The sequence below is a fragment of the Lissotriton helveticus genome, chromosome 1_2 (assembly GCF_964261635.1).
Source record: "Lissotriton helveticus chromosome 1_2, aLisHel1.1, whole genome shotgun sequence".
NCBI lineage: Eukaryota > Metazoa > Chordata > Amphibia > Caudata > Salamandridae > Lissotriton > Lissotriton helveticus.
This window is the reverse complement of record NC_136058.1, coordinates 458,399,134-458,425,893: the sequence shown is the minus strand read 5'-3', so window position 1 is coordinate 458,425,893 and position 26,760 is coordinate 458,399,134. Positions and strand designations below refer to the sequence as shown.

Sequence of the window (26,760 nt, the reverse complement as noted above, 5' to 3'; positions counted from 1 at the left end):
AAATGTAACAATCCCCCTGGCCAACTTGCCATCTCAAAATAGGGGGGGTTAAATGCCCTATGTCCACAGAGTCAGGGCTACTGCCTAGGCAGTGAAGGTCAAGGGTGCGCCACTGCGCAAACCTAAACGTTGCAGCTGGCACTAAGTGCTGGTCAGCTGTGCAGGTAAAGATGGTGGGCGAAGGAGTGCGTCTCACTCCTTGATTCAAAGAACATGTACCCTAGAAAGAAAGACCTAAACGGTGCAGCTACCCACTACTAGCTGGGCAGCTGTGGAGTAGAAATGCGGCATGGGCTCTCGCTGGCCCTTAGGAATAAATGCGCCACACTTTGGAGTCCTCTAGGCTCTGAAATCAACTAGGCCCCAGGGAGCACACTGGCTCTTTAAATAATTAGGCCCCTCAAGGGAAAGAACTTGCCCCTGAACAATAAAGCAATGGCCCCTCAGGACCCCACTGGGCCCTTTAAGTAAATATGCCTCAGGCGGTGGAGCCACTCGGGCTCGGGAAACAACTGGGGGGTCTGGAACTGCCCCATGGCCACTCTGGCCCACAAAGTAACAAAATGCCCAATCGTTGGAGCGGCCCGCTGACAGACGGGGCTGCTCTGACGCGGTGCCTCGCACTGGCACCGCCAACATGATCTGCTCCCTCGTGGAGCAGAAGCGAAATGCGGCTAAGTCCCCTGCCCAGCCCTTACTCACTGGGGAGCTCCCCCCCCCGTCCCCCCCCCAAAAACATTTTTAGGGGGGAGCTCCATTCTTTTCTACCACACTTACACTAACTCTTCATTCTGCTTTGACTTGTACCTGAAAAGGTGCAAATCTTTCTTTCGCATAGGTTTTATCCAAGGTTATGTTCTGGATTTTCTTTTAATCATGGATTCTCTGTTAACAAACAGAAAGTTGTATCAGTGATATTCATATAGGACCGTCCTACTTTTAAGTATTGTTTATCGTTTAGCTGTATCCTACCTTCTCTGGTCGCTAGTTGAACGTAATTGTGCAGTCATATATTCAATTAGCCTTATTTAGGGAACGATGTTGTCTTTGCTCATCTGGTTCTCTAGAGTATTTTTGACCCAGCGTATTTATTTATCTATGGAGGAAAGGGCTTTATAATATTAAGATCTCCTTCGCAACAATATTTCACAGTCTTAATGTTAAAATAAATTGAGCGTGTACCTCGCGTCTTGTATTGAGAACGGTGTCCACTTCGCTCAGCGTTCTTTTTATCTACCGGGAAAGAGCTTTGTTTATTAAATCTTCCCTTGCAACAATGTTTCACAAGCTTGCGGTTAAGAGAAAGTAAAGCGCGTACCTCGTTAAGCCTTGTTCACGAGTCGCGCTGCTTCTGATTTTGCATTTAGGGTCTTATACTCGGGATTCCTACAAAAGCGAAAGGGCATTACTGTAGGCTAATCGCATAAATTGAAACAGCAACTTTAATTCGCCTTGTTTCAAATCTCGTCCTTACCTCGATATCTATTGCGCTTGGGCTGCACTTCGTGTCGAACTAACGGATACCATAATTCGTGGCAGACATTTTTAAGGAGGGGCTTTGCTTATTATAGCTTCTTCGTGAATTCTGGGACATGTGGTCTGATTGCTAGTAGCGAATCAAACAAGCCAAAGATGGTGAATTCTGGGACTTGGAGTTAATTCACTTACACAGGCTCTGTCATATTGATTACACAAGACATTATACTCAGTCTATTGCGGCAATCTATTCTAAATATGCCACCTATGAGAATTCATTATATTCTTGTTAGCTCTGTCATATTATTTAATCCAGTTAAGGCGCTATTGAACTTCAGGATTAAATACGCCTCCTTCTGAAGTAGTGCTTTTTCAATATCCAATGGGCGTTTCGCTGCATTAATGGTAGCTAAAATTGTCCATTTAAAGTAATTTTCCCCATGTGATATCTCAATAAAATGTTCTACCATCGGGGCAGTAGCGACCTTCTTTTTAATTCTCGATCTGTGCTGCGTAATCCTAGTATTGGCTTGTTGATTTGTCTTCCCTATGTACACTTTCATACAGGGGCATATTATGGCGTACACTACATTTCTGGTTTTACAATTAGTAAACCAGAATGTTTCCATTTGACACCATTGTGATTGAATTCTACACCTTCTCTTGTATTGTTGCAGGCCACACCTATGATGGCCTTCAACTGGTTTTAAAATCCATTGAGATAGCAAGTCACTTTTAGGTTTCAGTAATGAAATGTCCGCGCGCACAATTTGTTGGCCTATACTTTGATTCTTTTTCATAGCAAATATTGGTTTAGGGAAAGGACATTCAAGATCCTGAAGGAGGTGCCAATTTTTGAGTATAATTTGCCTGAGTTTGTTAGTATCATTTCCAAACGTTGTCACACATACTAGTTGATCAAGTTATTTTTTTCTCTTTCACCCGGAGAAGACTTTCTCGTGGTGTAAACCTAGCTCTTTTTGTAGAGTGCTTCAACAGCTTTTTAGTGTAACCCCTTTGAATCATTCCTTTACAAAAGTTTGACGCATGCTCTTCAAATTCTCTGGTGTCAGTACAATTCCTCCTAATTCTTAGTAGTTGCCCATACGTGAGGTTTTCCTTCAAACTCCTGGGATGGGCACTCCAATGATGCAGGATTGTGTTTTTATCTGTCTCTTTCTTATAGAGAGATGTTTTTAGCTGATTTCCTGCACAAGTAATCTCAACATCCAAGAAGGTCATTTTAATTTTACTACTCTGGATGGAGAACTTGATGTCCTCATGTCAGGCATTAAGCCATTCATGGAACGCCATCAACTCTATCTGGCTCCCCTGCCACAAGAGCCAGATATCATCAATGTATCGTGGCCATTGTTTTATTTTGTCTCTAAAAGGGTTGTTATTTTCAACAAATCTTTTCTCATACTGAGCCATATAGAGAACTGCCATTTTTGGAGCCGAAGGATATCCCTAAGCGGTGCCCTTCACCTGTATAAAGTATTGATCATCAAATCTAAAATAGTTCTGTTTGAGGGCAATCTCTGCAGGTTGTAAAATGAATGATGTTGGAACTCTATCGGATCGTTCTCTGCTCTCTGGATACAATTGCATCACCTCTAACGCCGCATCCTGAGGAATCTGCGTATACAGCGATGTAACGTCAAGTGTTACCATCATTTGGGTCTCTTCATCAAAAGATGTTCTTTCTACCTTCATGATGAAATCTGTAGTGTCTCTTAAATATGACTGGACCTCTTTTAAAAATGGTTTTAGGAAGAAGTCCACGAATGTTAGCTTTGGAATGTTTTGAGTAGGAACACATTTTGATTTATTCCTAAATCCAGTCACTTCCTTATTTGTAGTAGGTTCAGGATTAGCAAAAAAGGCTTTCAGTCTGATTTTTGTACAAAACTCAATTGCTTCTAATTTGAGCTTTGTATAACCTGTTTGTTTATACGGGACAAATTTCAGCCCCAAGTTTAGGACAGTTTCCTCATCTCTCGAGAGTTTTTTGGGGACAAATTGACTACAATGGATGTTTCTACGATTTGTAGAAGCGATTCCTGGTTCTCCTTTCCCATGGTGGTTTGAACCTTGCTTTTTGTTGCTGGCCCTTGTCTAAAAAAAGACACCTGTTTTGGGGAATTATTTCCTCTGGATTCTGATCCTGAGGATTCAGAAGATGATGTATCTGAGAAAGTCGAGAACCGATTCTTTGATCTTCCCTGGTAAGTGATGAGAGCTTTACGAGATTAAATAAAGTATAATAATCTCCTTTCAAAAAGGGGTACACTTGCTCTATATTAAATGATTTTTAATCTTTTTCAAATTTGGTACTCTTATTGTTAATAGTATTGTCCTTGAAGACTTAAATGTCCTTTTCGATTTTTTCGAGAAGAGCCTTTCCTTCTTTAACAGATTGATTAGTTCTTCCAATTATTTTTTACATATCCTCTGGGCCATTTCTATCGTATGGACCATAAGGTCTCGGCTACACTTTGTGTTAATAAAACTAAACCCTTTCTTGTATTCGGCGTCCTCTATGAATATCACCGGGACATTTTTCACCTGGAGACCCTAAGGGAAGGTTACTGCTTTTAAACGCTCCCTATCCTCTCTCTCTTTTATTTCCTTCATTTCTTAATTTTTCATCTCCAGCGCTTTGGCATAGATATTTTTGCTCTGTTCTTTTTCTGCTAAAGCTTGCTCTCTTCTCACTCGTTCACACGCTTCTTTCTCCTAAATTCATACACAGTCAAACATATCTTGTCTACTTCTGCGCTTAAACAAACATTGTTCCACATACTGAATTTTTCTAAGATCAAATAACCCATTTATAGGCCATCGCAACTCAGGATCCTTGCTGGTATACTTATTCCATAGTGCACTATACCTTATAGAAGAAATATAGTTTTTAATGTACATATCCCTATTTGGTGTCCCCTCGGGGGGAGCTGTCTGATTTTGTTCTAGATCCATATTGGTACCTTCAAGAAAGCAACATATTATACGAAGTGTGCTTGAAACAGGCATGCCAAAAATATTATAGCATATACAATATTATTCTCAAAGTGACACTTAACACAATATGTGCTGTTCAAGACTTCAAAATTTAGAGAAATATCTCTTCATTACCTGCCTATATAAATTGTAATTTATATATATCCAAACAAATCCAAGAGTTTAGCCCAACAAAAAAGAAGTGTCTCATCAGACGACCTTACCGAGCAAAAGTCTCCATCCTCCAACTGCCAAGTTCTGAATCGTCCAAATGGTCTACACGACGAACGTCAGATGGGGTCTCAGTTGAAGACCGGCACCACCTGGAGGGTCAAATCGGGAAAATCAGAAAAGCACCTCGGCCGGCTAAGACACGGGTCTCCTCATGCAGTGACCATCTGTAGCGATATTCTAATTCTCCGTAAGGACCACTCCGTCGGGAATATGAGTCGCCGATTAGCCCCACGTGACGGGCGCCAATTTGTAGAAGTAGACCCCACCAAGGCCTACCGGGGCTAGGGGTTCGCCCTTCTTTGCACACTAGTCCTCAGACCAATGAATAGAGATTGGCACTGAAGCTGGAATATCAAAACAACAGTTTATTAAACCTCATGAGTGGAACTACATCTATACAAAACCCTCAGGCAGTGTATGAGGTAGCACAAGGAGCACATAAACTGGGGGTCTTTTATACCCACTTTGTTGCTGAGCAAGCACAGAGGTTCAAAAGGAGGTGGTACAAGTATACACAAGAATAGCTGTTCACATATATGGACTAACAGAAAATACTTAGTCAACAAAGTAGGAGGAGCAATGAAGTTGTTGACATCAGTTAAAACAGCCTGACATTTACAGACTAAGACAATTTCATGAGCAGCTACAGACTATTCTGAGCATGCACAGTGCTGCAGGAGCTAAGTATAGATAGTTATTCTAGTAAAGCACAAGGGTAGGCAACAGCGAAGACGGAAGGAGCACATGGCAAGCACATGGTCAATCAAAATGGCTGCCAAAAACAAAATGGCTTTAGCTCATGCTAACAGCGATCTCTGCCAAACTTCCAAACTGTGTTGTTGTGTATGGTCATAAATGCTTCACACACTGCCTCTGAGATAGGCCTGAATGCTCGTGCTACGTTACCACAGGGTTGAGCAGGGGTTTTCAAAGGGTGTAGCTCCCTTACTCATACTTAGGAAGAAGGATTTGGACATTGGCGCCAGCCGCTGCCAACTAGAGATCCCCATTGCTAACACCCCTGCTACCTTATATTATAAAGACACGTCTCGAAATTCAAACGGGGATGCCAATGCAGGGTCTGGTCATGACACGTGAATGGAAGTTTACTCAATGCCCTGTAGGCATCGTGGCTACCCTCTGACAGGTAAAATGGCCTGTTCAGCTGGTGACCTCTAAGAACATGGCACGCTGCCACCACTTCTCACTGTACGCAGCCAGGGACACAGACCGTAGTCTTTGCCCCACCAACAGTGTGCTTTTAGTGTCTGTCAATGCCCCCAGAGCCAGGCTTTGGGTCTTACGGTAAATTTTGGGCCTAGTCATGCAATGCGCACACAGTAAATAAAATCAGGATACCAGAGTCCCTTGCAGTTCCTTCTCTCAAGGCAAGGGTGCACGGGCTTTGGCCAAGGTGGGGGATAGGGTGACCAAGCAGGGCTCAGCCAGTCTATATTGTTGTCTTCCCCTAAAACAATTGACCTCTGATATTTACATTTATTTATTTTAGCCTTCATTTGTAAAATCACAATATACTGCAGCAGAACTTTGCGCTGTATGAGGGTCCTGCCAATCAGGTCAAAGTGGGTGGATTTGTAATATAATGTACACAAATAAAATGAAGAGTAAATGAAAGTTAAACTATTCTGTATGAAGTGGTCAATTGCTTAGTGTTATAATTTCTGATGTCTTGGTCTCAAACTGGAGGGTCGCTAATTTGAATCCTGGTTGGTGCACTAGGGAATAGTGACTTGTATATTTACAGTGCTAGGACGTCCCTGCCTGTGAGAGACAGCACTTTGAATATGAAAGCCAATAGTTTAAAGAAACAATTAACCAACATATAAAATAAGCTACACAAATTATAGGATGGGCTGTAGAGAGTATAAGATCAGTCGAGCATAATTTGCAAAAAGGGAGAACGTGTAAATGCTTACCATGCTATTAGATGTTACATTTTTAGTAACCCCAATCATACTGTAGCTAGTGTTAACCTTTTTACAGCATTTCAGAAGTACTCATAACACCCTCACCGTAATCGTAAAAAGAATTACTCTTTGTGACAATGAACCTCCAGGTTTGTCGCTCCCTCGGGTGGTCTGCTCCATTGCCCGCACTCATCTAGTGCATCTCGGTGATGCCAGCACAGCTGGAACAGCCTGGCAGGGCGCACACATCTAAGCTATAAAAGTCCTGCTTGTTTGGTGCTGGGTGACAGGAGCTGCCGGGCAGCAAGGATCCCATAGCGAGTGTCCACATGCCAGTTTGTGGATCGTGTTCGCAACCCCACCCAACCAAAGCAGCGTGCTACCATTCTTTGCCGCCACCACACAAGCAAAACTGACCCAGGAGTTACAAATTAGCCATGGCGGCTCCGGGCCATTTCTTACATTTATTTATTTAGTGTTTTATAGAGCGCGAACCAGACCCGTGAGGGTATCGGAGCACTTTACAGTAGTATCATGTGGGATAACAGGACAAAAAGGGGGGGAGAGTAGAAAGGATAGGGAACACATAGAAAGATACAGTACATGGCAAGACAAACAATCATAATATCAGACTACCTATTGGGATATGAACAAAATGATACAATAAGCTAGAAAAGCAGTCTCCGCACCCTGGAAGATTGTTTTGAAGAGCAGTGTGGGTAACAAAAAGAGAGGGGGCCAGGAATAATGCTGTAATGATAGGTAAAGTCAGGTTACGGAGGAGAATGTAACGTGAGCATTAGGAGAGGAATTTGCCCATTAGGCAAGTTTTGGTCACCTTTTTGAAGTGAGCTAGAGACGGTATTCTTCTGATTGCGGGTGGGAGTGAGTTCCATATTCTTGGTGCGGCTCCGAAGAAAGCCTGATTGTACGTTCTTTTTTTCTTAAAGCATGCAGGTTGGAGCAAAAGGGCTCTGGCGGAACGGGAGTTTCTGGCTCCGCCAGATAAAACAAGTTTCTGTGCGAGAAAAGCAGGGGACTTGAACTAGAAAGCCTTGTGGGTGATGCAAGCCAGCTTAAAATGGATTCTGGCCGCAAGCGGAAGCCAGTTCAGAGCTTTAAGGTGGGGTGAGATATGGTCGAACTTCTTAGAGCCAGTTAAAAGTCTGGCAGCGGCGTTGAGGCAGGCTTTCAAGGGTACCAGAGAGGTCTTAGGTAGGCCAGCGAGGGTGGAGCAACCATATTCTAGCCTGGAGATGACTAGAGCCTGAATTGCCGATTTTAGATCTGGGGGGTCGAGGAAAGGTTTCAGGTTTCTTAGGTAGTTCAAATGAAGTCTGGCAGTTTTGGCCATTGTGTTGATATGACCCGCATGTTCAGGTTGCCGTCTAGGGTAATTCCTAGGGATTTAGCAGAGTCCACAATGGTAGGAGAGCAGTTTAGCGCTGTGATAGCTTTGATCCAAACTTGAATGTCTGTATTCCTGTTAGGTGGTGAGATTAAGAGGAACTCAGTTTTTTTGGCATTGAGTTTAAGCTGGTTTGATGTAAGCCAGTGAACCGTCAGCTTTAGGGCCTCGTTCAGGGAGCGGATATCCTCTGGGAATAGATTTTGATGTAGAGCTGTGTGTCGTCGGCATACATGTGGTAGGAGATATTGGCAGTACGCAGCACCTCTGAGAGCGGTTCGAGGTAGAGATTGAAGAGGGTAGGGGACAGGGTTAAGCCTTGAGGGACTGCAACTCTGATCGGAGAGGAAGTGGATAGGTTGCCGTTGATCAGGACTCTTTGTGAGCGGTTCTGGAGGAAGGACCTAAACCACGCCAGAACAGTGCCATCCAGGCCCATCCTAGGTTTTTAGGCGATTCAGGAGAATTTTGTGGTTGACCATGTCAAAAGCCTAGAATAGGTCAGAGGATCAAGAAGCAGGTTTTACCTTGGTCAAGGGCTTGAAGGGCATCACCCACAATGTGGAGAAGTGTGGTTTCCGTGCTGTGCCAAGGTCTGAAACCAGATTGCAAGTCGTCTAGAAGGTGGAAGTTGGTGATGTGTTGGCTCAGCTGTTGTTGTACACATTTTTCCAGCACTTTAGCTAAGAGAGGGATGTTTGAGATAGGTCTGTAGTTGTCAGGAGAAGCCGGATCTAGTGTAGGTTTTTTTAAGATGGGGACAACCTGGCCGGCTTTGAGAGAGTCAGGAATCGATCCCTGTAGGAGGGAGGAGTTGATTGTCGTCCAAGAGGAGATGATAGCCTGAGAGGCAGCGGCAAGGCAGTTTGACCAGAGAGGGTCGTTGAAGTGGTTGTTGGGGCTTAAAGAGGAAAGGATTTTTGTGACCGATTGTTCATCATAGACTTTGAAGTTGGACCATAACGCTTGGTTTTTGAGGGAGGTCTGGGAGGGCAGCGGGGAGTGTGGAGGAAGAACCGGAGGGGTTTGGGAAGAGGTAGCAGACATGAGTTCCTTTCCTAGGGCCGAGATTTAATCACAGAAGAAGAAGGAGAATTGCTTGCATGGGATTGGAGATATAGGGGTTTCTTTGGAAGATTTAGCTAGTTTGTCGGATTGACGTTTGATCAACTCGAATAATTTACGAGGTCTATTTTTAGCGTTACCCAGTTCAGTTCTGAAAAATTCTTTTTTTGAGTTGCTGATATTTTTGTTATAGGTGTTTCTGGCTTGCCGGAGAAGTTTAAGATGGTCTGCGGAACGGTGCTTTTTCCAGTTCCGTTCTGGTAGTTTCTCATCTCGAGCGGTCGCGAGCATACGCGACCACTCGCAATGAGAAACCTGACCTACCCACGTTGAGAATCTCTCCAGGAGGTTTATTTTCCTCCCTCGCGATCGGCAACTTGATGTTGCCAATCGCGAACCAGGAAAAAGTCAAGCCAGGATGTTGATTTTGCTCGATCACATTCGCCAACTTGGCGTTGAGTACCGCGAGCGAGCAAAAAATACCCGCTACGCTATGTGTTTTTGCACTGTGCTACGTACGATTCGCGTAGCGCGTAGTTCCACAAACTCTGCAAACTCCGCGAGCTTAGCGTAGTTCACCGCCCAGGCCTAGTTATTGCATTGTTTGCGTCAATCCTAGTGCCTGCCTGTGATAATACATTATGTCCATCAGATTCTTCTAATTCCTGGCCTTAGTTTTTGCATTGTTTGCTTCAGATTCTCCTAGTGCCTGGCCTGTGTTATTGCATTATTTGCATCAATCCTAGTAAAGTAAAGTAAAGTAAAGTCCACATTTGTAAAGCGCACAATCACCCGTAAGGGTCTCTAGGCGCTGGGGGCCGTCGGGAAGATTAAGCGATCTATTGCCCAGAGTCACATGGTGCTGGGCTAACCTGCCGCAGGAGCCGGGGATCGAACCGTGGTCCCCAGATTCCAGCGTCAGTCGCCCTGGCCGCGGCGCCACACCTTTTCCATTCCTAGTACCTGGCCTGTGTTATGGTAGTGCTTTAGTCATATTCTTCTAGTGCCTGGCCTGTGTTTTTGCATTGTTTGCTTCAAATTCTCCTAGTGCCAGGCCCGTGTTATTGCATTGTTTGCATCAAACTTAGTGCCTGGTCTGTGTTGATGCATTGTTTACATCAGATTCTCCTGGTGCCTGGCCCATGTTATTGCATTGTTTGCGTCAGATTCGCCTAGTGCCTAGCCTATGTTATTCCATTGTTTGCGTCAGATTCTCCTCGTGCCTGGCCTGTGTTATTGCATTGTTTACATCAGATTCTCCTCGTGCCTGGCCTGTGTTATTGCAGTGTTTGAGTCAGATTCTCAGAGTGCCTGGCCTATGTTATTGCATTGTTAGCATCAGATTCTCCTTGTGCCTGGCCTGTGTTATTGCAGTGTTTGAGTCAGATTCGCCTAGTGCCTAGCCTATGTTATTCCATTGTTTGCGTCAGATTCTCCTCGTGCCTGGCCTGTGTTATTGCATTGTTTGCGTCAGATTCTCCCAACGCCTGGCCTGTGTTATTGCATTGTTTGCGTCAGATTCTCCTCGTGCCTGGCCTGTGTTATTGCATTGTGTCCGTCAGATTTTCCTCGTGCCTGGCCTGTGTTATTGCATTGTTTGCATCAGATTCTCCTCGTGCCTGGCCTGTGTTATTGCATTGTTTGCATCAGATTCTCCTAGTGCCTGGCCTGTGTTATTGCAGTGTTTGCATCAGATTTTCCTCGTGCCTGGCCTGTGTTATTGCATTGTTTGCATCAGATTCTCCTCATGCCTGGCCTGTGTTATTGCATTGTTTACATCAGATTCTCCTCGTGCCTGGCCTGTGTTATTGCATTGTTTGCATCAGATTTTCCTCGTGCCTGGCCTGTGTTATTGCATTGTTTGCATCAGATTCTCCTCGAGCCTGGCCTGTGTTATTGCAGTGTTTGCATCAGATTTTCCTCGTGCCTGGCCTGTGTTATTGCATTGTTTGCATCAGATTCTCCTCATGCCTGGCTCGTGTTATTGCAGTGTTTGCATCAGATTCTCCTCGAGCCTGGCCTGTGTTATTATATTGTTTACATCAGATTCTCCTTGTGCCTGGCCTGTGTTATTGCATTGTTTACATCAGATTCTCCTCGTGCCTGGCCTGTGTTATTTCTTTGTTTGAAAATGAAAAATGAAAATGAAAAAGAAGCTTCTAGAGCGCACTGCGGCCAGGCGGCTTCCTGGCGCTAAGGAACACAACCGTACCTGCCAAGGGGTCCGGGGGAATTAGCCAGGGAAAGCCTGAAGAAAGAAGAAAGTTTTGAGAGCTTTACGAAAGTGTGAGAAGATAGGAATGGAACGAATGGAGAGAGGGAGAGTGTTCCAGATCTGGGGAGCCCGCACCGAGAAGCGGGTGCCTCCGGTGCGGGATTTGCGGAAGCGGGGAACGTGAAGAAGAGAGAGAGAAGACGAGCGAAGAGAACGGCAAGGGGCATGAGAAGAGATTAAGGAATTGATAAAGAGAGGAGCAGAGCGGGCATACGCCCGAAAAGCCAGACAGGCAAGTTTGAACTGGGACCTGAAGTGAACGGGGAGCCAGTGAAGGGATTTGAGGGCAGGAGTGATGTGGGAAAACTTAGGAAGACGGAAAACAAGACGGGCCGCCTGGTTCTGGATGGCCTGGAGCCGGCGAGTTTCGTAGGCCGGAATGCCTACGTACAGGCCATTACCATAATCCAGGCGGGATGTGATAAGGGCAGAAATGATGGCTTTTTGGGCATCAACAGAAAAAAACCGAGAAATTTTGCGAATGAGGCGGAGGGAAAGAAAACAGGAGGAGACAACGGAACTGATGTGCGCATGCATAGAAAGATCATTACTGATCTTGATGCCCAAGGTCCGGACAGAAGAAACTGGGGAGGGGGGAGGACCGAAGGAAAGGGGCCAGTGAACGGAGGACCAGGGGTTAGAGGGACCACCAGTGAGAACAAGCTCTGTCTTGTCAGGGTTGAGCTTCAAATGGTTGAAGCTCATCCATTGGGATATGAAGACAAGAGTAGAGCTAAGCTTGGGGAGAGAGTGAGTAGGAGAAGATAGATCAAAGACGAGCTGGAGGTCGTCTGCGTAGTTGTACACCGAGACCCCCAGCTCGAGAAGGGAAGAAATGAGGGGGCGGATATAAAGATTGAAAAGAAGGGGGGAAAGAGAAGAGCCTTGGGGTACTCCGCAGGTGACCGGGAGGGGGGGTGCAGAGAAATCAGAGAGGTGAACTGCCTGTGATCTGCCCTGAAGAAAGGACGCGATCCAGGAGAGGGCAGTGCCCTGGATGCCCGCTGCGCTGACACGGTCGAGAAGAATGGCGTGGTCGACCGTATCGAACGCAGCGGACAGATCTAAGAGGACTAAGGCCTGGGGGAGATTACTGTCGGCCTTCCCTTTCAGTTCATCCAGGACCGCAAGGATCACACTCTCGGTAGAGTGGCCAGGTCGAAAGCCAGCCTGGTGAGAGGCCAGGATGTTGTTCTCCTCGATGTAATTGGAGAGGCAGGAAGTCACGTGGCTCTCAAGAATCTTCCCAAGATAGGGAAGAAGGGAGATCGGCCTGAAGTTCGATGGAAGGGAGGGGTCCAGGCCAGCTTTCTTCAGGATAGGAAGCACAATGGCAGTTTTAAAGGAAGAGGGGACAGAACCCAGAGCCAAGCAAGAGTTGAGAAAAGTTAAAGGAGGGGTAGGACAGCTAGTGTATAGGGTTCTGAGGATCCGTGCAGGTGCACGATCGGCCGGAGAGCCGGACTTGACCGTAACAAGAAGGTCGCGGAAGAGCTCAGGTGAAATGGGTTTAAAATGATCCAAAACAGAGGAAGAAGAGAGGGAGTGATCCGGCAAGTTAGGTTGGGGCACAATCGGAATGTTAGCCTTGATGGTGATTATTTTATTGATAAAATAATCATTCAGAGAATGACAGAAAGATTGAGAAGGGGCAGGGGAAAGGCTAGCACGGTCGGAGGTGGCGAGACTACGCACCAGTGAAAAAATCTCACGAGATTTATTGGCCGAGAGGGCTACGCGCTCTGTGAAATATTTGGATTTGGCCGCTAAGATGGCCAGTTTATAGTTATTTAGAAGAGCCTTGTAATTGAGGCGGAGGGTGGGACAATAGTTACGGCGCCAACGACGCTCAGAGCGCCTGAGCTCTAATTTCAGGGATCTGAGGTCGTTGGAAAACCACTTGTGAGCATCGTGAGGGCGGGCTGATCTGATCTTTTTGAGTGGAGCGGCCCGGTCGCAAGCCGAAGAAAGCCAGATGTTAATGGCATCGGCCTGATTCTCCACAGAGAGGCCAGTCAGGGTGGGAGCCGATGAGGACAGAGAGGAAGAAAGATCATTAAGATCGGTCTTATTCCAGCTCCGAGCCCAGATGTTTTTGGGCAGGAGGGCTTTCTCGGATTGACCTAGGTAGATAGAAAAAGAGATCAAAAAATGATCTGACCAAACACAAGGGGAGATCGAATTGACCGAGGAATTGCAACGTAAAGACCAGATCTGGTCCAGGATGTGGCCATGGGTGTGGGTGGGAACCGAGACGTGTGGCAGAAAATTAAGACAACGAAGGGTGGCAGAGAAGTCTTTAGAAGAGGAATCCTCCCTCGGATCACCCGGCCAAAAATTGAAATCCCCGAGCAGGAGTAACGAGGAGTTATTTACAGCCAGAGTGGCCAGGAGATCCTGCAGGGTGGACACAAATGATGGCATGTTTTGAGGGGGGCGGTACAGAAGGATCACCGTGAGGGGAACCGGGAGGTTAAGCGAGCGGGCCACCAAAAAATCAACACCAGAAATACTAGGATGCGGCAGGAGCTGGAATTGCAAAGAGCGGCGGACTATCATAGCCACTCCACCTCCGGTTTTTCCATCAGGGCGGTCAGCACGGAGAGCATAATGGGTGCCAGGGAGAATGGCCAAAAGGTCAGGGAGTGAATCCGAAGAGAGCCAGGTCTCAGTGAGGAAAAGGAAATCCGGGGAGTCAGTGTCCAAAAGGTTAAAGAGAGCAGTTTTTTTTTTTACAGCAGAGCGAGTATTGAGAAGAAAAGCAGAGGCAGCGGGGAAACCAGGGGTAGCACGAGTGAGGGGAGGCGTGGAGGAAGTTAAGGAAGGGGGGGTGGGCAAAACTGGACCAGTAAGGGGGGGACATAAATACCGTGCGAGGATAAGTGTTTGACTGTGGAAGGAGGGAGAAGGGTAGAAGTAGAGAGAGAAGAGAGTTGGGCAGAAGAGTACATCAGAGGAAGGGCAGAGTCTATGGCCCCTGGTCCCGGCCCGTCGCGGACGGGCGCAGACGGGCTTGCCTTAGGCGTGCCTTCGGCGCGCAAACGGCGCGCCCGCTGCGCCCGTCCGCTGCGCGAACGGTAGAGGCACATGATTAGTAGTAAGGCAAGGAGGCGTGGCCAAGAAGTGGGCGTGGCCGGGGGAGCGTCCGCTGAAGGCGGCAGGCGAGTGAAAGTGATGCCGCGACAGCGTCAAGCTCGGCTGCGCGGGAGGGAGGGACGAGGGCAAGGTCCCTGAGGCAGGTGAGCAAAAAGTGAGTTAAAAAGCGCGATCAAGCGCTGCAAGGTGAAGATACAGGGTTAAAAAAAAAACCCTGTTTACATCAGATTCACCTAGTGCCTGGCCTGTGTTATTGCATTGTTTGCCTCAGATTCTCCCAACACCTGGCCTGTGTTATTGCATTGTTTGCATCAGATTCTCCTTGTGCCTGGCCTGTGTTATTGCATTGTTTACATCAGATTCTCCTCGTGCCTGGCCTGTGTTATTGCATTGTGTCCGTCAGATTCTCCTCGTGCCTGGCCTGTGTTATTGCATTGTTTACATCAGATTCTCATAGTGCCTGACCTGTGTTGTTGCAGTGTTTGCATCAGATTCTCCTTGTGCCTGGCCTGTGTTATTGCATTGTTTGCATCACATTCTCCTGATGCCTGGCCTGTGTTATTACATTGTTTACATCAGATTCTCCACGTGCCCGGCCTGTGTTATTGCATTGTTTGCATCAGATTTTTCTCATGCCGGGCCTGTGTTGTTGCATTGTTTACATCAGATTCTTCTCGTGCCTGGCCTGTGTTATTGCATTGTGTCCATCAGATTCTCCTCGTGCCTGGCCTGTGTTATTGCATTGTTTGCATCAGATTCTCCTTGTGCCTGGCCTGTGTTATTGCATTGTTTACATCAGATTCTCCTCGTGCCTGGCCTGTGTTATTGCTTTGTTTACATCAGATTCACCTAGTGCCTGGCCTGTGTTATTGCATTGTTTGCCTCAGATTCTACCAACACCTGGCCTGTGTTATTGCATTGTTTGCATCAGATTCTCCTTGTGCCTGGCCTGTGTTATTGCATTGTTTACATCAGATTCTCCTCGTGCCTGGCCTGTGTTATTGCATTGTTTACATCAGATTCTCCTAGTGCCTGGCCTGTGTTATTGCATTGTTTGCATCATATTCTCCTTGTGCCTGGCCTGTGTTATTGCATTGTTTGCATCAGATTCTCCTAGTGCCTGGCCTGTGTTATTGCATTGTTTGCATCAGATTCTCCTAGTGCCTGGCCTGTGTTATTGCATTGTTTGCATCAGATTCTCCTAGTGCCTGGCCTGTGTTATTGCATTGTTTGCATCATATTCTCCTTGTGCCTGGCCTGTGTTATTGCATTGTTTACATCAGATTCTCCTCGAGCCTGGCCTGTGTTATTGCATTGTTTGCGTCACGTTTTTCTAGTACCTGGTCTGTGTTATTGCATTGTTTGCATCAGATTCTTCTAGTGCCTGACCTGTGTTATTGCATTGTTTGCATCAGATTCTCCTAGTGCCTCGCCTGTGTTATTGCTTTGTTTGCATCAGATTCTCCTCGTGTCTGGCCTGTGTTATTGCATTGTTTGCGTCACGTTTTTCTAATACCTGGTCTGTGTTATTGCATTGTTTGCATCAGATTCTTCTAGTGCCTGACCTGTGTTATTGCATTGCCTGACCTGTGTTATTGCATTGTTTGCATCAGATTCTCCTAGTGCCTCGCCTGTGTGATTGCATTGTTTGCATCAGATTTTCCTTGTTCCTGGCCTGTGTTATTGCATTGTTTGCATTAGATTCTCCTCGTGCCTGTCCTGTGTTATTGCATTGTGTCCGTCAGATTCTCCTTGTGCCTGGCCTGTGTTATTGCATTGTTTACATCAGATTCTCATAGTGCCTGACCTGTGTTGTTGCATTGTTTACATCAGATTCTCCTCGTGCGTGGCCTGTGTTATTGCATTGTTTACATCAGATTCTCATAGTGCCTGACCTGTGTTGTTGCATTGTTTGCATCAGATTCTCCTCGTGCTTGGCCTGTGTTATTGCATTGTTTACATCAGATTCTCCTCGTGCCTAGCCTGTGTTATTGCATTGTTTGCGTCACATTTTTCAAGAACCTGGTCTGTGTTATTGCACTGTATGCGCTGCTTTTGGTATGTTATTTTTCTAATAGTTGCAGCTTTTCTAACAAACATGGTACCTTTTATCCCAATCAAGTGCATCTGACTGCAAGGACACTGCACTCTCCCTGCAGTAGCAATGTACTTCCTGTTTATGTAGCAACAGACAGCACAAGATTTCTGCCAGAGATGTCGTAGGGTCAGAAACAGTACATAGGTGAGTAGGTATGATGAAAAACAAACTGAGTAAGATTTTAAATGAAGAAGCTGCTGTGATAGACGTCCACCCTGGAAGGAAGATCTGCAGAAGGCGCAGCTGACAGAAGTCCTGCCTGGAATGAAGATCTGCTCAAGGCACAACTGACAGAAGTCCAGCCTGGAATGAAGATCTGCACAAGGCACGGCTGACCGAAGTCCAGCCTGGAAGAAAGATCTGCACAAGGTGCAGCTGACGGAGGTCCTACCTGGAAGGAAGATTTTCACAGGGCGCAGCTGACAGAAAGTCTGCCTGGCGGAGACCTCAAAGCAGTGAGAGACCCACAAACCACAAGATCCGTCAAGACCAGAAACTGGACGCGATGTACACCAGAGGTCTGATTTAGATTTCAGTGGATTGTTTATTCCATCACAAATGGGACAGGTATCCTGCCCGACCCGTGGAAAATGCATTACATCCTGTGGCAATTATAATAAGGCAGACAGGATATCTGTTACGTTTTGATAAGGCCTTGGTGTAGTTCGCAGAGTTTTACTCCGCAGAACTCCACGAAGTGTCAGGCGAACTCGGACGCACTCTGCAGACTTCCACTAGGGGCAGAGTTTGTTAAGATTGGGAAGAGGTGTGGCGCCATGGCTAGGGCAAATGACTCCGGAATCTGGGGATCACGGTTCGATCCCCGGCACCAGCGGCAGATTAGCCCAGCACCATGTGACTCTGAGCAATAGCTTGCTTAATCTTTCCGACGGCCCCGAGCGCCTAGAGACCCTTACGGGTGGTGTTCCGCTTTACAAATGTGGATTATTATTATTATAGTTGCGCTGCTCTCATTGATTTTTTGTGCCAGGAGTTTAACCCGCACTGTAAAATCAGCACAAACGGCACTACGCGTCGTGCCAGAGGGCACTGCTGCTTTCGGCCACTCTAATTGACATTCTAATAGAATGGCAGCTTCATAAATGAGAATGGCAGATTTCTACACTCGACCTCCCGAAATGAGAAATCTCGCCAGGAGGAGGTCTAGCGCATTATATTTTCTCATAAGCCCTCGCCACCTTACCGTTGGTGAACCGCTGGAGACAAGAACTCCGTTCTGCATCACTTCGTGGAGTTTTCTCGAACTCCACACAGAGTACGGAGAGGGCAAAACTTCGCAAGCTCCGCCGGCACAGTCGAATTCTTCACCCAACTGTAGTTTTGAGGCAATAATCTGTTAAACAAACTTCTAACTAGGCCCTATGTCTGCAATAAGTGTTGTAGAAGAAGTGAGATCCATGGCCTTTTGAATATCGGGCCGTTATCTGACTTCTGATGAACCCCACAGATTGAGTGTGCAGCCAGAGGGCAGTAGGGGGGCCCAAAAACAGGAAATTAGGGAAACTTGAATATAAGAAATATGCAAAGGTAGAAATGCCGCATGACCTGTGGATAACAGACACCTCCTCCCGCTCTGCCAAATGCCCATCCAGTCACAAAGTGGCATCCTGGGCCCCAAACAGGCAACATCATGCCAGATGCTATGTAATTTTGGAAAATGGGGAAAACAGTAATATGCACACATTTGCTGCGTGGATAGCTCAGGTGAATTATTGGTTGTGATGGATTCTCTATAAGTACTAAATGACTGATATCGTTGAATATTAAATTATATGAATCAACGTTTGTTTGCCTTATCTGCGCTTATAATGTAAAGAATGGGCCTTACAGTGAACCCCTCGCTCTGTTTTACAAAAAAGCCCCGGAAGGAGTTGCATCGTTCAGAAATGTATCTACTTTAGGTTTAAAGTATTTTATTGCATTTTAATAAACAAAGAAAAACAGGACAAACAAGGAATACAATCGTCGAGACAAAGTACCGCAAAGGCTCCTCCTGTACCACCGTCTAAAGAAAGCACATGTTGCTATCTACGCATTCGCAGAGCCATAGTTTTATGCAAAGGGTCGAGACGACATATTCCAGAGCCAACAACCCCCCCAACTCCCCCCTCCCGTACCCTCCCTCCCGAACCCTCCCTCCCCTCCCTCACCCTTCGTGCCTGTGCAAATGTCCCACATCTTATGCACTTCCGTAGAGGAGCTACACCCTCCAACGTACTCCCTTTCTATGTCTGTTGTGTAATCGGGCTTGTTAGTCGCAGCAGCCTAAGATATCGTGGACAGGTAATCTCCTTGAACTCCGACTGCAACAAGATTAGAAAAGGCTGCCACAGGTCGTCGAATCTATCCACCTCCCCCGCCACTGTGAGGGACAGCTTCTCCATCCCCAGAACGTGCCATAACCGGTGCAGCCAGCCAACGGAATTAGGAAGGGTGGTGGTTCGCCAATATATGAGTATGTTCTGGATCGCCGAGCCTAAGGCAATCGCTATCTGTCTGCCCTTCTTGGAGCGCAGAGGATACATCAATCTATTGGGCAACCCTAATAGGACATAAGCAGGGAGGCGAGGTAATTCGGGGAGAGGGGTTGGCCTAACGGCTAAGGCGCTCGACCTCGGACCTGGGGAACTTGGTTCGAGTCTCGGTAACGACGCCAAAAACCCCCTGTGATTCTGGGCAAATCACTTAATCTCCCCGTGCCTAAAATGAAAGTGTGTCCTCTTGTAACGTAACTGGTGCTATGTAAAGCGCTCTGATAACTGATTCGGTTCGGTTCTAGTTCGCGCTATATAAAACTCTGCAAAAAAATAAATAAATAAATAAATTCGATGTTAAAGCACTGGTCTATTTCGTCTAAGACCTCTTTCCAGTACGGATCCAGCAGCGGACAGTCCCACAAAACGTGTGTAAGCGTGCCTATCTGCCCACAGTCGCGCCAACAAGTGTCCGGGATGTGATGATTCATTTCGTGTAGCCTCTGGGGCGTGTAGTACCAGTATGTAGATATCTTAGTGAAGGTCTCTGTGAGCCCAGTGTGGTATGCGGAATGACGCGCTAGGTAGGAGATGTCATCCCATTCCCTATGACTCAGTTCCCTCCCCAGCTCTCGTTCCCAGCGAGCCCTCCCGGGGTTATGGATGTGGTAAGGGGGGGGTTGCAAGAGTCGATATATGTCAGAAATGAGCTTGGCATCCGAGGAGCGCGTTGCCAGCCACATCTCGTACGGAGTAAGTTTCCGATCGGCCAGCTCCCGCACCTGCGGCTGAAGCGCCCAATGGCGTACTTGCAAATATCGCATACGCTCGGTCTCAGGCAGGTGATATTCCCGGCGAAGGTCTTCAAACGGCACAGCACCTTCAGAGCCATAGATATGGAACAGTGCGCAGCATCTAGCTACCTGCCAAAGCGAGAACGCTCCAGGTTCCGTCCCGGGTCGAAAGTCGGGATTCCCCACCAGCGGAGTAAGCGGTGACGGGAAGGTGGTAAGGTCGTGTTTAATATTCACCGCGTCCCAGACACGGAGCGGGACCTGGGTGACAAAGGACGCATAGAGATTGGGGGGTCAGTGACTCCTGCGAAGGAAAGGTATCTCTTGTAGAGTCCTGCCCGCCACCGCCTGATCCTGGAACAACCAGTGTCTGTCAGACTCCCATTTGCTCCATTCAACCAGGTACCGCAGCTGCGCTGCCTGGAAATATTTGTGGAGGTCCGGAATGCCCAGACCACCGGACTCGGGTGCCAGTGTAGACAGGGCCCTCCTGAGTCTGGGTTTACGGCCCTGCCAGACAAACCGTGCAATATCGGTCTGAGCCTGACGTATCCATCCCTTCGGCGGCTGGAGTGGTAAGGCCCGGAACAGGTACAGTACCTGCGGCAAGAGGGTCATCTTGACCGCGGCGATCCGTCCCAACAAGGATAGCGTACCTTTGCTCCAACAGAGCAATTCCTCCTTCATTTTCCTGCCCAAGGCCGCGTAGTTAGCAGTAACCATGGCAGGCAGAGAGGGCGCCAGTAGTACCCCAAGGTATGGGATCAGATCTCCAGACCATCGCATGGGGAAGTTACCCTGCAGCTCAAGCCGCGTAGCAGAGGCGAGCGAGATGTCAAGGGCCGCCGACTTTCTCATGTTCATTTTAAAACCCGCCACTGCGGCGAAGGCGTCCATCTCGGCAATGCAAGCGGGGAGCGACTCCCTCGGGTTATCAAGCATTAAAATCACATCATCCGCATACAAACTGATAGTGTGGGTGTAGCCCCCCATCCGGACGCCAGTCACCTCCGGATTGCGCCGAATCCTCTGAGCAAAAGGCTCCATGTAAAGAGCGAAGAGCAGTGGGGAGAGTGGGCACCCCTGTCTGGTCCCTCTCTCTATCGCGAATCGGTCAGAGTTGCAGCCATTCACTCTCACTATCGCCGTAGGAGATTTGTAACAATTAAATATGAGGGTGCGGAACTTCTCTCCTATACCCAACTTGCAAAGCACCTGCTCCAGGTATGGCCAATGCACCCGGTCGAACGCCTTCTCCGCGTCAACCGAGAGCAGCATGCGCTCACCGGGGATACGGGAGGCCTTCTCCAGGACGTGGATTACTCTTTTAGTGTTGTCCACCATCTGTCGGCCCGGGACAAACCCGGCCTGATCTGGGTCCACAAGTCCCGGCAAGTGCGGTGCCAGACGCGCCGCCAGAATCCCAGTGTAGAGCTTGAGGTCCACATTGAGTAGCGAGATCAGCCGGTAAGAGGCACATTCGGTCCGGTCCTTCCCAGGCTTAGGGATAACCGTCACCGTGGCTCGTAGGAGATCCGGAGGGATGGCCCCAGGCTTGGCAAAGGAGTTAAAGAGCCGCGTCAACAGCGGCACCAGCTCTGAACAGAATATTTTATAGAAAAGCGGGGTGTAACCGTCGGGACCCGGGGCCTTCCCATGCTTGAGGCGGGAGATAGCACTAATCACTTCCTCCGGCCGGATGTCCCGCTCCAAGTGTTCCGCCTGTTCCGATGTGAGAACAGGGAGGTCGACCGACGCGAGGTAATCGGTCCCAGCTGAGGCCGAGGGGGCCTCACCCGCGTACAGGTCGGCATAATAACGGCGGAATCCGTCTGCGATCCGGTGGTCCTCCGTGGCCAATGAACCGCCAGGGGTGGACAACTCCGTAACCCGTTGGTGCAGATGCTGCACCCGAAGTTTATTCGCCAGCAGTCGGCCGCAGCGGTCACCACCGGTGTAGTACGCATGTTTCATGCGCAGCGCCGCATATTCCGCTTTATCCATGTCGAGCGCGGAAAGGAGCTTCCGGGCCGCTTTGAGTTGCCTCCATACTCTGGGGGCCCCCGTCCTCCGATGCATCTGTTCCAGCTCCCGTACGGTATCAGTGAGTTCGTCCCTTTTCCGTTGGCGGTCCCTATTCTCCGCCGAGGAGATGGCGATAAATTCACCCCGAAGCACCGCTTTCAGGGCTGCCCACTGCGTTGCTCGGGAGGTATCGTCGTTCTCATTGTGTTCCCGGAACTCAGCAATCGCAGTGCGCACCTGTTTCAGTATCGCTGGTCTGTGTAACAGGGTGTCCCGGAGGCGCCAGACCCCGCGAGACTGGGGTTCCGGCGGCAGTTGGAAGGACCCCGTCACCGGAGCGTGATCAGACAACGAGAGGACCCCTATCTCAGAAGCGGACGCCAATTCCGCCATCGGCCCCGTAACCAGGAGATAATCCAGCCTCGCATATGTCCTATGTGCGTGGGAGTAGTAGGAATAGGCCTGTGTAGTGGGGTGCAGGCGTCTCCAAAGATCATGTATGTCCAGATCCCCTAGGTGGGAGTTACTCAACTGTGAAAATTCCCCGGTGTGTGGGTGGCGCTGTGTGGACCTGTCTAGGGACGAGTTAAAGACCATATTCAGATCGCCCCCAATGATTATGTGCCTATCTGGGGTAGTCGTGATGTCTGCCAGGGCAGACTGTAAAAACAAATCCTGACGGTCATTGGTGCTATATACTGAGCCCACAGTGAATAGAAATCTCCCTACCTTAACCCTGTAAGCCAGGAGTCTCCCCTTTTGCTCTGCGACCTTGTGCAAAACCTCCCCTTTAAACCTCCTGGACATCAAGATAGCCACTCCCGCCTTCTTAGTAGCCCCGGAGGAAAAGAGCTGCACCGGAAACCTTGGAGACCGCAATCTGGGACAGTCTCGGGCCAACAAGTGAGTCTCTTGCAATAGGCAGATGTCCGCCTGGGTACTCTCGAGGAGGGACAATATTGCTCTGCGTTTGACCGAATTATTTAACCCCTTGACATTAAGAGTGACAATTCTAAGAGCCATGAAGAAACATCGTAAGAGTGGCGCTAAGTGGGCCTGAAGTAACAGGGGGTCTAGTACAAGCCGGCAATGTGGGTCGGAACAAAAGCCACACACAACTAGCACGATACATCGCCCACTGGCCCTGCAGAGGAAGGACAAGGCAGGAGCAGCAACAAGGAATTAGGGCATCAACCCAGCGCGAAATCTGGATCCCCCCTTGAGTAGTCCTCACCCCGCCCCAGGAAAGTGACATTAGGACATAGCAAGCGCGGCAGAAATCAAATGTGGCACAGCCCAAACCCCGAATCCCCCCCACCCCAACTCCCCAAACAGTCCCCGAACCCCCCAACTCTCCGTATCCCCATCTCCCGTCCAGAGCCCTACCCGCCTCCCCTCCCTCTCCCTGCAGCCCCGGCCCCAACTTTGCAGAAACCTCCATTGTCCCAGTCCAGTCCCTAGCAGACAAGTCTGTGGAAAAGTGTTCGAGTGGATGTCCAGCCACCACCGGTGCCCCCCCGGATCCCCCCCTCCCCCCCAGAACCCTCGAACCTGCAATGTCGATGATGCCAAGACGATCTCCCCCCGGATGTTGCTCAGGCCGTCAGGGCCGTGTCACTAGACGACGTGGTGCCGGATACCTCCCGTATGGCGCTGTCCATTTCCGCTCTAATCGTGGGAGAGTCCGGTCGAGGAGGCGGGAGCGTGGATCGGCGCCGTCGAACCGTTTGCCATCCCTCTCTGGAATTGCGGCGGCGGGGTGTCGGTACATCATCATCTGCAGCGGTGATACCCAGCACACCGCACGTGTCTTGAAGGGATCGCATTTGATGCAGCGTTCCGTTCCATCGGAAAATAAGCCTGAAAGGATGGCCCCAAGAGTACTGCGTGTCGTGCTCTCGCAGAAAGTCCGTAGCAATCTTGAAGGACTTGCGTTTCTGCAACGTGATCGTGGATAAGTCTTGAAACAAAGCTAGTTGTTGACCTCGGAAGCTCACCGGGTGTTTTTGACGTGCCTCGCGCAGGATCCGCTCCTTCAGAGGAAAATCCGGTAAAAAGGCCAAGATATCTGGGGGCGGCGCCGAGGCTCGACGCGGGAGTCCAACTCTATGTGCCCTGTCGATTCTCACTGGGAAGTCTCCCGGTTCGCCCAGTATGTCGCGAAACAGGTCCCTTAGGTAGGCTGCTGTGTCTTCCCCCTCTTCTTTAGACGGAACGCCCCTGACCCTGATGTTGTTGCGCCTGGACCTATTCTCGAGATCTTCGGCGTGGGCCTGGAGGTCGATCTGTTGGTCTCTAAGCCGCAGTACTTCCTGCTGCAGGTGCACGATCTCCTCGTCCCGTGATTGATTAGCGTCCTCCATGGTGGAGACACGTTCTCCAAGCGAGTCGACTTCTCTCCTCACCTCTCGGACCTCGCCAGCCACCTCTTGTTTCAGCGCCTGAAAGTCCTCCCTGAGGGTGCTAAACAGCGACTCCAGAAAAGACCTGGTGACCGGAGGCTCACCCCCCTCCGCCCCTCGAGAGCTAGTCGAAGGGCTCGGTGCTGGCTGGGACCTGTCCTGTCTTGGGGCGCTTCTGCCCAGCATTTCGGGCAGGGTGCGCTCTCCTTTCTTGCCCCCTCTATTGCCCGACATCTCAGAGGCGGGGGTGCGTCGCAGGGGGAGGAAGGCCGTCGGTATGTTGATGGAGCTGCGTTCCTCGCTCGGGGTACCTCCGCTGCAGGTTAGATCAGTTGAGTCCCAGGGCCCTGGGGCAGCGTCCCACGCACGGGCGCAATAGTCAATACACAACTGCAAGTCAGTCGACTGAAAGGGGTATCGACCAATGTCCAACAGCGACACCCTCCGAGTGCACCCCTACTTCCTAGGAGCAGACCACCACGCTGGCTCCAGGCTGTTGGCCGTGACGCCACCCCTTCGCAACTGTCCGGGCGTGCACCGCCGCACTGGGGGACTCAATACGGGGCAGGCCCTCTCCCGGCCGGGTCGTGCCACCGCAGCTAGTAGGTCAATTGTCCGTAGGGCCCTGGGGCGGTCCTCGGGTCCGGTAAGCCCCCCTGTGAGCTTGGGACCACAGCGTAGGCCCGGGGGTCAATGGGTCGGCGGTAGGCAGGATCGCCGAATTGCGCTGCAGCTCCTCCGCCTAGGCTCAGTGTGGGTGTCTCCCGTTCTCAGCTCTCGGATCCTCCCCACTGTAAGCGGACCGGCTGGGCAGTCAGAGGCGTCCCCCGGGGCTCCACACGGCTCACCTCACAGCTGGGGTCCCTGAAGGGAATCCGCCGGCATCTCCGGCCCGCTAGGCCTCTCGGCCCTGCCAATCCCCGGGATCGCGTAGCGACTCTACGCTGGCTCCTCCCCCAGGCCGCTGCAGAAGGCGCGGCTCCTCCGCGGTCGTCTCCTCCACCCTCAAGAGTGCTCCGGCGGTCCGGGAGGGGTATACCCCTGGACCCCGACGGTCGGCGGGGTCGGAGACTCACCACGGCCCAGGGGCACCGTGGGTTGGCCGCCACCTCCCTCTCTCGTGGCCGCGTCGGAGCCGTGATGCACGCCTGCTCCAGGGACCAGCGCAGCGAGGCGTCGCGCTATGCTCCAGCGCCACCGGAAGCTCCAACCAGCTCACTCCGGGCTCACAGCCGCGTCCGTCCTCTCCTCCGCTCAATCCGGGGGAGATCAGCGGCGTAGGACGGTTCAAGGGCTCCGGGGTCTCAGGAGCTCACGGCAAGAGCTTCTTGTCAGCCCGCCATCTTGGCCACGCCCCCAATGTATCTACTTTAGAAAGAACTAAAGACTTGCTTTTTAAAGTTGTATTTCAGAGACAGAACCAGGTGATGTAAGCTGCACTAGTTTCAGGGAGATGGAGAGATGTTATGGTGATAGGAAACCCCGCTCAACTCACACTAATGTTCCAGTCTTCCAGGTTAGAAGAAACCAGAAATTCTTGAACCAAGGGAGCTGGTGAAAGTGTCAAAGGTGACTTATGAACAACAAGGTGAAGACAGGAGTTGGCATTTGAGATGATCTTAAGTGAATAGGAAAGAAACGAGAAGAAGTGTGTGAATGGAGTTACTTTTGTTGTATACTTCGTGAAAAGTTACTGTAAATTTTACAGCCCAGCCTGATCAATCTCTTTTTCTAAAATCTATTGTTGTTTAAATGAAATCTTGACCATGTGCGTCTATCTTACGCTATACCTCAAGCACTTGGGTGCTCTGAGCGCCCTTACTCTGTAAACCCTGGTAAATCACCTCCTTTTCAGACATTAATAAGATATCACCTGATCAACAGAACTTATAATTAAATATCTGTGTATGAAGATATATTCCTTGCTAAGTTTCAAAGGCGGTAAAGAAGAAGGGGGAGATTTACTAAGATTTTGCACCGTGTTTGCGTCACAAAAGTGGCACTAAACAGTGCAAAATCTTTTTTTCCTAATTTTCTTTCTAGCAAATAACGTAAAAGTACTGTGAAGCATCGCATATCACTGCTTCGCATTACTTTGTGCCATGGGGGCCTGCCAAGGGTGGTGCATGGGTGTTCCCGTGCAACCACAAAACTAGGTGCAAGGAAGGAGAAATGCTTTAATTTCTCCTTCCTTTTCTGACTTTGCATGCGCGCTGCACTGTGCAACACAGATACAAAGTGGGAAAAGCTTTTCTTCATTTCTAGGCATAGTATTTTGTACAGGAAGGGTATCCTTCCTGTATAAAACCTATGCTGGACACTCACACACACACACACACACACCCTAGTGCTCTGGTGCTAAGGTGTGTGCATGGCGCAGGCCCGCTGTAATTAGTGCCAGCGCAAGGGAAAGGGAAGGAGAGAGCCATATCTTTGAAAATATGGTGCTCTCCTGCTCCCGCCC

At 49.2% G+C, this 26,760-nt stretch overlaps 1 protein-coding gene across 1 annotated transcript in view; it reads left to right on the top strand.

Moving 5' to 3' along the window:
* The window catches only part of LOC144807733 (uncharacterized), an 85,276-nt gene that overhangs the window by 14,390 nt on the left and 44,126 nt on the right, over positions 1 to 26,760 (top strand). The window lies entirely within an intron of this gene.